The sequence below is a fragment of the Sphaerodactylus townsendi genome, linkage group LG01, assembly GCF_021028975.2.
Source record: "Sphaerodactylus townsendi isolate TG3544 linkage group LG01, MPM_Stown_v2.3, whole genome shotgun sequence".
In the NCBI taxonomy this organism is placed as follows: Eukaryota; Metazoa; Chordata; class Lepidosauria; order Squamata; family Sphaerodactylidae; genus Sphaerodactylus; species Sphaerodactylus townsendi.
Window position 1 is genome coordinate 75,508,331 of NC_059425.1, and position 14,359 is coordinate 75,522,689.

General features: G+C 43.2%; 1 protein-coding gene across 4 annotated transcripts in view; it reads right to left on the reverse strand.

Annotated features, from left to right (window-relative positions):
• The window catches only part of LTBP1 (latent transforming growth factor beta binding protein 1), a 270,959-nt gene that overhangs the window by 241,754 nt on the left and 14,846 nt on the right, over positions 1-14,359 (reverse strand). The window lies entirely within an intron of this gene.

Below are 14,359 nucleotides of genomic sequence, written 5' to 3' on the forward strand. Positions count from 1 at the left end.
GAAGCCGGAGGCAGAGAGCGCTCCTTATATGGGCAGTGACATCAGGGGGAGTCACTGCCCAAATAAGGAGCTCCCTCTGCCTGCCAGCTGGGTTTGACAAAGCCCAGCTAGGGGCAGGCAGAGGGAGCTCCTTATTTGGGCAGTGACTCCCCCTGATGCCACTGCCCAAATAAGGATCTCCCTCTGCCTCCCGGCTGGCCAGGCTTTGTCAAACCCAGCCGACAGGCAGAGGGAGCTCCTTATTTGGGCAGTGGCATCAGGGGGAGTCACTGCCCAAATAAGGAGCTCCCTCTGCCTCCCAGGTTTGAGGAAGCCCAGCCAGGCACCCAGCCAGGGTGCCTCCGGGTTCCCCCTTCACACTCCAAGGAGGGCAGCAACAAGCCGGGCAGCAGGGAGGTTGTCCCGCCCCCGCCCCCAGCCTCCTTGTGACTGATAGAAAATGATGACTCGCTTATAAGCCGAGGGGGCTTTTCTCAGCCTTTAAACAGGGCTGAAAAACTCAGTTTACGCGAGTATATACAGTATTTCCAAAGATGAGCCACTGAAGTTTCTGGTCTCCCAAAACAGAACAGGTTCTTTCATTTTTGCAGTGAGATGAAGCCTTGGGTTTTGACCCATCACCAATGTTTCATCACAAATTATGTGGCATTAGGAGGAAACTGCTTATTATATGGAAGATGTCTCCAGTGAAGGTGGATGCTCTATAAAATTCAGCTATATGAGCTGGCTCAGCCTGGCTCAGAGACCTAGCTTTCAGGGGATACTCCTAGCTTTCAGGAGTATTTTGCTTTTTGAACATACCTGGGGGTAGGGATTGTCAGTGAAAGAAAAAGCCAATAAAAGCCTATATGGCTTTGGGTTGGGGTTTTTTTGTGTGTGTGTGATTCGTGCACCAAATTACTAGGCCTATTGCCAATCCAAATACTAACCAGGGCCAACTCTGCTTAGCTTCTGAGATCTGATGAGATCAGGCTATCTTAGTTCTATCTTAAATTTGTACTTGGGTGCATAGGCCTTTATTCAGAGGCAGAGCTACCAGGGGGTGAGGGGGTGCATGTTGCACTGGGCACACGCCTGGGCCCCCCGTAAAATCGCCCCGCCCTCCCGCTGCGTCCCCCGCCCCCTTTACACTTACCTTTTGTTTTCAGCCTGAAAAGTGAGTGAAATTAGAAATGAGAAATTGCCAGGCGATCCCCTAACTTGAGTCCTCTTTTCTGCAGCCAATAGCTTCTACCCTTAACAAAAATGGCTACAGTAATAGCCAAGTAAAACCCTAAATAGCTTCCACCCTTAACAAAAATGGCTATGGTAATGGGGACGAGATCATGGCTTCATGCGCTAAGTTCTGAAAATTGTGGAGGTAGGTTTTAAAAGAAAATATGACCTTCTACTTTAAAAGAATATATGACCTTCTACTTTCAGTTTTGTAGAGGTTTCTGCCTCACGAGGAAGGAGGTGAAAACTGGCAAAAGGGCTGGGAATGGGATGGAACCGGGGAGGGGGGGGGAGTGGGGAAGAGATTTAGCACTATAATACTGCATTATGCAAACAGCACACAAGTAGCAATGGATAAACCTTGGAGATTCAGAATCTGAAGAGTTTACAAATTAATCTCATCGATACTAGAATGCATTCAGCCATGAAACTTGACCAATTGAACCTGCAAAGTTTTAATTAGTAGGGTTTTTTAATATTATGCTATTAAATGGAGTTGCATAAGCCATTTAGTTAAAACAATTATGGTACATGTATGTGATATAAGTGTTGAATACTTGAGTCTACTTGAAAAAGATCTATCTTTATACCTTCCAGTCTTCCTCCTTACTATTTTAGTTCCCTGTGGCTATTTTGTTTTTGGTATAGCTTTTGGCATATAATTTTACAATACTGTGTCTCTCAAAGTAAGTTCATAATGTGGTATTTCACTATAGATAGTGGAATGAATTTCAGATATGTAATAGATAGCTAAGGAGTGCAGCAAGTCATATTGTTCCAATCTCCAAATGATGGCTGGAGATCTCCTGGAATTACAACTGATTTCCAAGCACAGAGATCAGTTCCCCAGGAGAAAATGGCAACTTTATATGGTAGATTCTGCATAGTATAGGTATAGGTGTGGGGCAAAGTAGTATGGATTCCTCGTGGAATAGAAAGTGACACTGTTAAACATTTTGAAAGCATTTTGAAAATGTTGTCAAAAAAATTATTTCTGATGTGTGACATGGCCCATTGCTGTGTTCAGATTTGTGAGTGGAGGCATATTCTATAATGTTGTAGTGACTTTGAGATGACCTGGTGCAACAAATTTGTTCTTTGGTTGTAGTGGGGGAGGGTGGTCTTTGGACATGGTGGGGGAGGGTAGCCCCCAATGGGGGGGCAACGGGGCGCGGGGGAACAAAACTCAGATTTTGCAACGGGCTCCATTTTCCCTAGCTACGCCTCTGCCTTTATTTATTTAGCACCTCTGTACTGTACATTTCAAACACAAAGCAGTGTACACAGTGTTCTCATGTAGCCTTCCACTCAGGCACTAACAAGACCTGCTGAGCTTTTCACATCATTTACCTTCAAGATCAAACACAAAGCCAGCATATCTAACAGAATAAGTATATTTAGTAAGTGGGGGAGGGGAATGGAAGAGTTTTCCTTCTTCACAACATATAGTCTCTCTACAAGTTGGCAGAACCTTGTGTGGATTTGGAACAATACCCATGGTCACTCATACAAAGTCATTACAGTACTGTATTTAGAGTAAAAACCCAAATATTACTCATTCTGGAGTTCAAGTAAACTCTCTTGATATATAGTATTCTTGGACTGCCTTTATCCAACAACTGTGACAAGTAATATTGGGCAAAAAAAATATTGTCTAGACTAGGGTGACCATCCGTCACGCTTTTCACGGGACACTCACGCTTTTGCGTGACGTGTCCCGCCGGGCTTCAATAATGTCCCGGTTAGGGAATGTGCTCCTCGCGACGCGCAGCCACGCGACGCCGCGGGAGCACTACTGCCTATTACGGCGCTTCCGGGCAGAAGACAGGGAAGCGCCCCAGAAGCCTCGCGACGTAACCGCCAGTGCCTTCTAGAGCTTTTCTGTCTCCCTGCCCGGGAAGCTCTATCTAAAGCGCCAACAGCGTGCTCCCTCGCGGCCGCTGACCACAGGCGCTTACTGCAGCTTTTGCGTCGGCGCTCCCCAGGCAGAAGAACAGGGAAGCGCCCCCAGAAGGCACTGCGGCAACGCCGCAGTGCCTTCTGAAGGCATACCTGTCTCCTGCCGAGGAAGCTTACCATGCAAAAGGCGCCAAAAAGAGCAACTGGCGTGCTCCTAGCGGCACATACTGACCACAGGAAGCTTGCTTACTACACTAACGTCCCGAAGCTAATCCCGGGCAGAAAGACGAAGCGCCCCAGAAGGCACTAAGGCAGCGCGGTACTTGTATCTGAAGCACTTCCTCTCCTGCCGGGGAAAGCGCCGCAAAGAAGCTCAAAAGGCTAGCATGCTCCTGCGGCCGCAGGAGCGCACTGCCTTTCGCGTCCGGCGCTCCCGGGCTGGAGACGAGGCGCCCCAGAAGCCTCTGCTGACGGCCTGGGTAAACGCCTGCTGGGGTGCTATCCCTGTCTCCAACTTCCGAAAAGAGCGGCGTCAATGTCAACAATGTGCGCAGCAGCAGCATCACACCGCTTTTAAAAAAAAAATTCTGGTCACTCAAGTCTAGACTAAATAAGCCAACCCTAACTCCAGCCATCTTTTAAAAATGCATGTTATTTACTGTATGTCTGATGCTTGGCTGCACAAGTCAGCAACTGAACACTCTGTTCTAAATGGTTTGTAAGATAGTTCTTTCTAGTGCCCTAGCCCCCCCTTTTTTCTGTATCCTCTTCTACAAAGTAACAGATTTTTAAAAATCACAAATCACAACTATAGTTGTGAAAAATATTCAAGAGTGATAAGCAGCACAATCCTAAGGGGACGGGCAAATTGGCTGAAGGAGCAGACCGACCCTCATGCCTTTGAGATTATATCGGTGTAAGGGCCAGTTATCCCAGTGCAGGGCCCCAGTGCTGCTGCCCCCCCCCCTTGGATATCTGCACAGCTCTGCTGTGGCTCTACACCGGTGCACCTCAACTGCAAGCCTCTGCCCCAGCATCATTGTGGGTGGATCACAGGGCATGGCACAGTTGCTGGGGAAGCTGACATGGCTATGGCAGCTGCAACACAGCAACTAACTATTTTCCCTGCCCACTTCTGCCTAAACTAACCTTTTAGGGACTGGACTTGTGGTGTCACAGTTATGCCATGGCTGGCCGCCACTGAGCTGGCAGCCTTCAGGATTTCTCTGGTTATCAGCCAAGGCTGAAATATTATGCACTTACATAAATAGTATGTGTCAGTGAACATAGTGGGACTTATTTCCAAGTAAAAACATACAGGAAAACAATGTAAAATTAATTATGCATTTTTTGAAGAAAAAATTAAATGAAGAGTACTTATACTCTGGAACAGACCCCCCTTTCTTAAAATGAACTACTTATTTTTCCACTAACTGCAGGTGTGAATATATGTGGCTACAGGATGCATAATGAAAGCATAATGAATTCAGTCTGGAATTAAGAAACACTGTTTGTAATGATGTGAAGAGGATAACTAATTGTTGTAAGAGGCATCTGGCTTTCTCTTTGACTGTGTACAACATGTGTACAAATACAACTGAATCACAGACTGCCTGTTGAGTTCAAAATATTGGCAAAATGCCTTCTTACTATTTGCAGTTGCTCTCCAGCACGAAGACCAATTTTTATTCACATTCATGCTGAAATGGAAACCTGCCATGAATCAGGAAGCTACTTCTGCACCCAATTAACATAACACAGTAGATTAGTTATGACTTTTCCTTGCCATGGAAGTTTAAACCACAAACACTACGGATTCCCATATGTTGTTAGCTTGTTGTGTAGACATTACACACTTCTGCTCATCAAGCAATTTCCTATGGGTGCAGAGACTGTGATGTACACCATGCTGTATCTTAAAAGGGCTTAACCCTTCAGTTCACTGGTAAATGTTACTCCACACTTTGGAAAGTGAAACAGGCAAAACAAATATGGATGTCACTTCTTTTTGCTTTCATCTAGTTCAATTTGGATATTTTTAAACACTTTTGATTTTCTGTGAAAGCAACCTAATAAAATATCCCATTTCTGTTCTAATGGCTCCAATTCATGTTAGCAAAGACTGTAGACCTCATCAGGCATTATGTTTCTGGTGCTCCTATAGCACATACAAGGACTGTACGCAATATGTAATAATCTCAGTACATGTGATCACCATTTCATCTGAAAAGGGCAACATTCATATTTGCAGCTTCAGTACATGAAAACACACACACACACACACAAAAAAAACCCTAACCAGATTTCAAATAGCATGAACTGAAGTTGCAAAATAAATATGCTGGCTTTTTCATACAAAATGGAAAACATCCCGAGGTGATCACACATAGCACGTTCTCCTAGAATGTGCCAGAAAACAGGTTAGATTTAGTCCACAGTGTGGTAGCTATGTTTTGGTTGCAAAGTGGCAAACTATTCCCTAGCAGCCTTGCCAAGACAGCAAATATTTGTTGTTGCTTTGGAGGAACTGACATGATAGACTCTCAGTCAGGGTTGCCAACTCCAGTTTGGGAAATTCCTGGAAACTGACTTTTCCTTTCCTATTAAAATTTCTGGTTGCATCAGTGCTAGTCTAACTAGTAAATGATAGTTCGTTTAAGCATTTAGTGGAGTGTCCTTTTAAAACCTGATGCTTCAGTTACTGTCTCTAAATTTCCTTAAGTCCTAAATTCTTCTAACTTTTTATAACATTATCAGTTGTCCCTGTTACAAACTTGCTTTCAGAAGTAGTTCCCCCCACCAATGAAATTACACTGAAATCATCAGCATTTTTTATGCAGGGTGAAATCCTAAGTACACTTATTTGAACACAAGGATGTGCATTAAAATTAAACACACACAATGAACTGCACTCTGCCTCTTAAAGGGAGAGCATGTAAAATTCTTGGGAAGAAATGGTGCAAGTAAGAGGGAATGTCCTAGCAGAAAGAGTTAAAAATGCAGGGAGCAATAGAAGAACTGATAATGACATGGAATTTAGTTAGGCAAAAGAATTTTCATATGATCAGTCTCAGTTATTTCCAATTGTATGCCTGTTGCTTATATATTTGAAATATTTATATCCTGCACGTTCTGTTTTAAAACATATCAAGGAATGAGCAGCTTTCACAGATGTTTCAAATGTTCACCAATTTATGCTACATTGCAACCTCAAGAAAAAACTAAGTTGTTACTTGGGTGCTGTGTGGTTTCCGGGCTGTATGGCCGTGTTCTAGCAGCATTCTTGTTGTTACTGTTTCATTCATTTCTTGCTCATACACTATGGCTGCTCATACGAAGGTACGTTTGTGTCAAATGGAAGTGTTTGCTCATACAAACTGGCGGAGGTGGGGGTGCGGATTCTTTGGAACTAGTCCTAAGAATTCACTGGAGCCAATTACACACTGGTGTTCAGCCCCACGGTGAGGGTACATTTTCTTCGGAGCAGAGTTTTAATTACAGACATACACTTAATGATGCTGCAGATCCTGGAAGCCTCGCAGTTCCTGAGAGCAAGAAAATCCCAATGTTTTTCCTTGCTTTGTGGTTTTAACTCCTTCCATCCCCCCCTCCCCCACATACACACACTCCTTTCTCCCTACTCTGTGAGGGAGGGTCAGAGAACTGTCAGAGAGAGAGGAGGAGGAGCCGCCGGGGTGAGCCACTGTAATCTGGCACCGGCAAAGCATGCCTGACAGCCAACTCCCCCGCTGGAGAGAGTGGTAAAAAGAATCTCACTGGGGTGTGCACACAGCCTGCCAGTGCTCCACCAAGGTGAGTCCACCTCCTCCCTCAGATGACAGCTGGATATGCTTCTTTGTTCATAGCTCCTTTCAACGTGGCTTGAAATAGTTAAAAAAAACTTTTCTTGGACAGGGACGGAGACCACGCAGGAATTCCACCCCCCAACCTCTTGCCTTTCTATCAGCTTTTGCAAAAAGCATAACAATATTAATATAACACAGAAATATCTATTTCACACAGAAATAGCAATATAAACATCTAAAGGGCTTTAAAAACAAAGGTGCAATCTTCTGGTGTCTTGCAGAGACCTGGAAGTAGGGGCAGGCAAGACATACAACAAGCAGTGGGGAGCCTCCTCGTGCGTAAACAGAAACACGAGGAGACTGCACTATGACCCAACTGCGGAGAAAAGAACCCAGAGAAAAGCACTCCATGTATAATGATCCCAAATGTCAGTCATTTTTGGTGCTTGCTGATTTGTACTGAATTTTACTTTACTTCTGATTTACTTTGGTAGTAAAAGGTTACACATTTTGCTATTTGTCATTTCTGTAATCCAAATTCATTACCTTGGAACGCAAGAAAATATAAGCAACGTTATCCAAAGAAAGCTGCATCCCAGAACTCAGCCCATGATCAACTTGGATACAGTTTTTGAAAAGCAATCTATTTCTTCTGTTGCAAAAACAGGCATAACGTTCATCCAATGTCAGCTTGTAAGAAGCAACCATACAGCTATTTCTGAACAACAAGGTCTGGAAGAATTTGACTTTCTTATTCCCAAACCACTCTGCAAGGTATACCAAAAACGCAGAGTGCATACCAAAGTCTAGAAATAGGTTGTTTTCTTATGCAATAAGTAAATCGCAAGTCTGTAAGTCATTCCTCTAGCTCTTAAGGAAATCTTTTGTTTCATCTCAAATGTGCAATTTCTTCTTTTACTTTGCTACAAATTCTGCATCTGATGAAAGGACCAAAGACTGTGTACCACCTTTTTAAAAGTAAAAAATTGTTATTTTTTTTCTGCTTTTGCATTTTAAACTATTTGGAAAAGCCATATATATTAGTCAATATTCAACATACCAGAGGCTTAATAAGTCTCTGGGTCCAAGTGTCATGTACTGGAAGGGTTCTTAAGGAACTCAAATGGGAAACTGTTCGTCTACTTGTTTGTAAATGTACATGTACATGTAAAGGATATGTAACTTGATGTTTCCAAGGACTGTAAAGTAACAAATGTCACAAAGATTTTTAAAAGAGGTCCAGAGAGGATGCATGGAATAATAGGCCACTTAGCCTATCATCTGTTCCAGGTAAACTACTAGAAACTGGTATTAAAGACAGAATAATTAAGAGTAGCTTCTGCACAGGGTAGTCTTGACACATTCACATTTTAGAGCTATTTAACCAAATAAGCTAGCTGTGGATAAGAAAAGGGATTGAAAATAAAATGGCTAATACTAAAATGCTCATTTTTGCAGCTATTGATAAGCACAGAGCAAAGCCCTGGAAAGGTCAAATAACCAATTCCAAAAGATTCCTCTGTTCCAAAGTTTTATTCAAAAGCTGCAGCTTTGGGAATGCTCCTCTGTGGAAAGCAGGAGGAGGTTCAAAGCATTGTTGTCTGCTGTATTGTCGAAGGCTTTCATGGCCGGATTCAACTGGTTCTGGTGGGTTTTCCGGGCTGTGTGTCCATGGTCTGGTGGATCTTGTTCCTAACGTTTCGCCTGCATCTGTGGCTGGCATCTTCAGAGGTGTATCACAGAGGGAAGTCTGTTACACACTGTGTCCAGAGAGAAGGGAATGTTTGGGGTATATATTGTCCATGTCCCAGGGTGGGGAACCAATCAGTAAGTGTTTGGGTGGAACTTGTTATGCAAAGATGTGGTTGATAGTATTGTATTGTGGGTGGGGCTTATCAGTCCAGGGAGTGATTCACATTTTCATGCCCTGCAGCAGCAGTAGTATTGGGGAATGCAAATCCTGTGTTTGTTTTCCTTCTCTCTGGACATAGTGTGGAACAGACTTCCTTCTGTGATACACCTCTGAAGATGCCAGCCACAGATGCAGGCGAAACGATAGGAACAAGATCCACCAGACCACGGCCACACAAGCCAGAAAACCCACCAGAACCAATTGTTGTCTGCGTTAGTTATAGTCTTATCATTTTGGCGTACTCCCCCCTTCCTGTCCTTTGGCCATTGGCTAAGCCAAACTGCTCATCACATTACCAATCCTTCTCCCCTCCCTGTACCTACTTGTTAGTATACTCTAGCATACACCCTGTCTCTTTGCCCATTAGCTGCTCCTGACATTTTGCTCACTTTTACTATCTCCCATATTTGGGCATGCTCTTATGTCATACCTACCCTGACCCATACCAGGATCTTGTTGCCATATCATCCTAGCCGTTATCTCTTTTGGCTTTAATTCTTCCATTATTTTAAAGCTACATTGGTGAATTTGCAGCTTCTTGTAAGAGCTAATGTTTTGCTTAAATCTTACATTTCTCTAATACCCATAGGAATACACATAATAAAGTGGCTTGCCTTAATACATATATATATATATATATTATCCCTGTCCCTATGGTGCACCCTCATTTAGAATACAGTGTACAGTTCTGGTCAACATATCTCCAAAAGTATTTTGCTAAACTGGAATAAGTACAGAACAGGGCAACCAAAATGATTAAGTGATTGGAGTACTTTTCCCTCCTATGAGGAACTGCAGAAGAGTTTAGATTTTCAGACCACTGTTTTGATGCAATAGGGCTCTTTTTGTGTTCTAGGTCCACACAGCCAAAAGTGTTCTGGATTTGTACTGTTCAAGTAGAGACCTCTTCCACACACCACTTAGCAAACTTGTTTTGCAACTGAGTTTCAAAAGCAGTTTCTTGACAGAAAGTGGAGATCTGCCAATGAAGAGGGGGGGGGGAAGCAAAAAATTTCACTCAAATGCCTTAGGCATATCTAAAGTAGCGTTTTGGATCCTGGCTGAAATATTTGCTGCATTTAATGGCTTTGTTCATTTGTTTTGCACACTTAGTTTATGGTGCATGACCTTAGCTTGTCAATCCAAACTTTGTGCTAGGAAGGTGGTATATTAAGGGAGCACAGATGGCACTTGAACTGCACTGAACACCGTATATAGTTTTTATCATTAAAACAGGTTAAAACTATAAAAATGAAGAGGAGAGGCTATAAGGTGTTTGAAATTACATCCTCAGGGACTATGTTTGAAAAGCTTCTTTTCACAGTTTTTTTGAGTTACATGCTTTATTACTGGATGTCTGCTACAGCTGTCTTTCCATTCTTAGTTACTTCAAAGCAGTAGATCTTGAAATCCAAAACATATTAGTTCTGTTTAAATTATCATCTTCAGCAGCAATGATGCTGCTCATCAAGCAAGGAAATCCCCTACACACACCCACACACACCCACACCCACACCCACACACACACACACACACACACACACACACACACACAGAGAACATGTATTATAACTCTGAATATTATTTCACAGTTAATATACTGAGCAAAAATAGAAAGAGATCTTATCACAACACCGCAAGAACAGACAAATTCAAACCTTTGCTGTAACAAAGCATTTTACACACATGCATAAAGATAAACAAACTTCAATACTGACATAACTGTCAACAATGCAATAAAATTCAGCCAGTTTAACTACCCACTTGATTTTAATTACGCCCTTACCAATTCTTAAATCCAGGCTCAAAAGAACTAATTCAAGTGCATCCCAGGGCCAGGTAATGCACACATGAATTGTTTTTAACTTAAAAGGGGAAGAAAAGATTCAGCAGCATTCCTATATGCTCTGTCACAAATTTGCCTCATTTTCAAAAACGTGGGGGGCCGCTGTTCAAGAAGCTCCTCTTCCCAGGCATGATTATTTAAACACCTGTCTAGTTTTCTCATTTAATAACCAGGAAAAAAGCAACCAGATTAGAGGAAACAAACTACAAAAAGAAGTCTTTTGGGAAAGAAAAACATTTTTAGGCAGAAACCTGGTGAAATCTGCATTTTTTCATCTATCATAACTGATATTTTCTATTAGCAGTTTATTTATGTACTATATAGTGGCAGACAGCCATGAGTAGTTTCTGGAAAAAGTAAAGTTTAGCAGCTTAAACAACCCTGTTCACTTTCCTACTGGTATCAGCTTTGCGTTTGTGGCTATCTTATCAGAGCTGTCTGCCACAGAGAAATAGCTTGACTCCGGTTGCACCAAACAGGGAGGTCAGCATCTGAAGATTTTAGTGCCCATGTCTGTCTGCCAAAGAGAACAATAACCCAAATATTCACTGGAAAAAAGTTTTGGTGCCTTTATAGCAACTCTGTAAGGAATTACTTAGGAGGACCCAAAATGATAAAAGGTCAGGAATCCATGCCCTATGGCCCTTTCCGCACAGGCCATATACGGCAAAAATGCTGTCCCTGGGAGACAGCATATCACACAGGACACGTTGGTGCTTTGCAGCAGCGCTGTCCTGGCTTTCCCTGGGTGGCGTGAAGCCACCCCTTTTCGAAAAACAGCATGTTCCCGCCAGTGTGGTGCGAACCGCACTGCCAGAAAGATGCTGTTTTCCCCATTGGCTCCACTCACCATCTTGTGCAGCGTCCCTCTGGAGGGCTGCAGAGACCCGCCCACGCTGCACTCCGACCTCTGGAGTCGCAGGGCAGCGTAGGCGGGTCCCTGCAGTCCTCCAGAGCGGCGCTGGATGGGACAATGAGTGGAGGGGGGCGACTGGAGCTGCTTCTCCGGCTGAGGGGAAGTGCTGGCCGCTTGCACACTAGCGTGTGAACAGCCCCTGAGCCTCCACCGGCATAAATTATGCAGGTGGAGGCTCGGCTCCGCGCATGTGCGGAAAGGGCCTATGAGGAGTGACTTGGGGAGCTGGGTATGTTTAGTTTGGTGAAGAGAAGGTTAAGAGGTGACATGATAGCCATGTTTAAATATTTGAAGGGTTATCATGTTGGTGAGGGAGCAAGTTTGTTTTCTGCTGCTCCAGAGACAAGGAGTAATGGGTTCAAGGTGAAAGAAAAGAGATTCCACCTAAACATCAGGAAAAACTTCCTGACAGTAAGGGCTATTCAACAGTGGAATGCACTACCCCAGAGTGTGGTGGAGTTTCTTTCTTTGCAGGTTTTTAAAGAGGCTGGATGGCCATCTGTCAGGAGTGCTTTGATTGTGTGTTCCTGCTTTTCAGGGGGTTGGACTTGATGGCCCTTGGGGTCTCTTCCAACTCTATGATTCTATTATTCTACTTGCTCCAGAAGCTAATTCCAGGGAATAAGAATGTCCAAATAAACCCAAAACCTTGCAGTCACAGAGACCTGGAACCACGCTACAGCAGGTGTTCAATTCAAGAGACAGTGAAAATAAGCATAAGAACGTTTCTATAAGAGATGGAATGTCACGTGGCCTTTTGGTACAATGGGATGGGGGAAATAGATTGCCCAGCCAAAGCTTAGTACTTGGGGTTTGAGCATCATAAGAATGGTGGTACTTGTACCAAATTCCATTAACTGAGGTGGGGGGCACATTTTCTATACGCTTCCACCAGACAAATGTTATGTATTGTTGAAGGCTCTCACAGTCGAAATCAACTGGTTGTTGTGGGCTTTTTGGGACATGTGGCCATGGTCTTGTTCCTAATGTTTCACCTTCATCTGTGGCTGGCATCTTCAGAGGTGTATCACAGAGAGAAGTGTGTTACACACTGTGTCCAGTGAGAAAGGAATGTTTTAGTGGGGTATATATTGTCCATGTTCCAGGGTGAGGAACCAATCAGTAAGTGTATGGGTGGAACTTGCTATGCAAAGGTATGATTGACTGCATTGTATTGTGGGTGGGGTTTCCAGTCTATTTACATTCATATTCACATTTGCATTCCCTGCAGTAGCAGCAGCATTAGTGAATGCAGATCCTGCTCTGCTTTTCCTGTGCAGGCAGGGTGGGGGGAATAATACTTTCCACACTTTCAGAAACTGTTGGGATTATCAGATCTGTGACATGGTGAGTTTGGGAGGGGAAAAAACTTGTGTGCAACAGAAAATCTTGCCTGAAGGATATGTACACTCACTGCCGGGCAGACCCCAAGTATATAATAGGCCTCTGAATATGCCATTGGACACTACACAGTCTTGTATACTATATACAATCCATAAAATCAAAAAACCTATGTAATGACTGTTTTCTAGCTGTCTAAGGCACCTTCTGAAATGAAGATTATTAAAAAAGTGCCCACAGATTCTTGATATCAGCTCTAACCTATACACCAACTGTACTGTACACAGCACATCAGACAGAATATTGAAACAATGTAAACCCTGCTATGAATCTCCATTATTTTAGAACACTGGGAATATTATCAAAAGGAGAAAACCACAGCTGCATTTACAATATGTCAGACAACTTGGCAACAATTATATAGCAACTTTTAGGCAATCTGCCCTTTTCAGCATCAAAAAGAAAAACTGACTTTGAACTTTATTTATGGTGTGAGAGTAATTTAGAAGGCATTCCCAAATAATTCTGTATCTATTACTGCTATTACTACTACAGGAAGACTACCAAAGCTAAAATAAAAAAGAATAAGAGGAAAGTTTCAGTTTTCATTGTCTTTGCACAAGCAGATGCCCTTGCAACACTTTGCTTTGAAGAATCCATAATAGAATCCAGTCATTAGGAAGTGAATTGTTGAATTAGGGCCACCACACAACTGAAAACATTTTAGATGATTAATCACCACCAAGTTAAATAAATCTCCCCAATATACATTCATTAAAGTTTTATATCACACCTGTACTGTTACAGCCACACATTATGGTTTCCAAACCAAGCTTTTAAATAGATCAGGATCACAAAGCAGAGGACAGACGGCTTCAGTCTCCCCATTTTCCTAAGCCAAAACTGCCCCAACAGTCCCTGTTGTGGAGCTGCATATGCAGTATTCCACAATGGGGCAACAAGTACCTTCCAGGGCCATACTGACTCATATTTAAATCAACCCACAGAAGAATTAATAAATTGTGGTAATAGATCATTATACTGTTGTGGCAATTAACAATTATTCTCATTGAAAATGCAGCTATTTTCTATTGTTAGATCTTACACGCGGGGCGTTGGGGCTGTGTTGGAGCCACGACCTTGGCCCACCCGCCTGGCAGCTTCCGGTCGCGAGGGGCATTGTCCTTCAGTGGATTTAATCCACCGGTTTCTCCGGAGGACCCGGACTCAGCAGAGGTGTGAGATGCGGAGATCAGCCCTCCCGGCGGTGCCCGCTTCAGTCGCGGTGTGACGCCCAGGGGGCGCTTCCTATCTCCGCTATTATTTAATATCTATATCGACCCCTTGCTCAGTTAGTGCGAACTTTTGGGCTGAATCTGCATCACCAGTAAAGCATGATGACACTCAGCTCATTCTGTTGATGG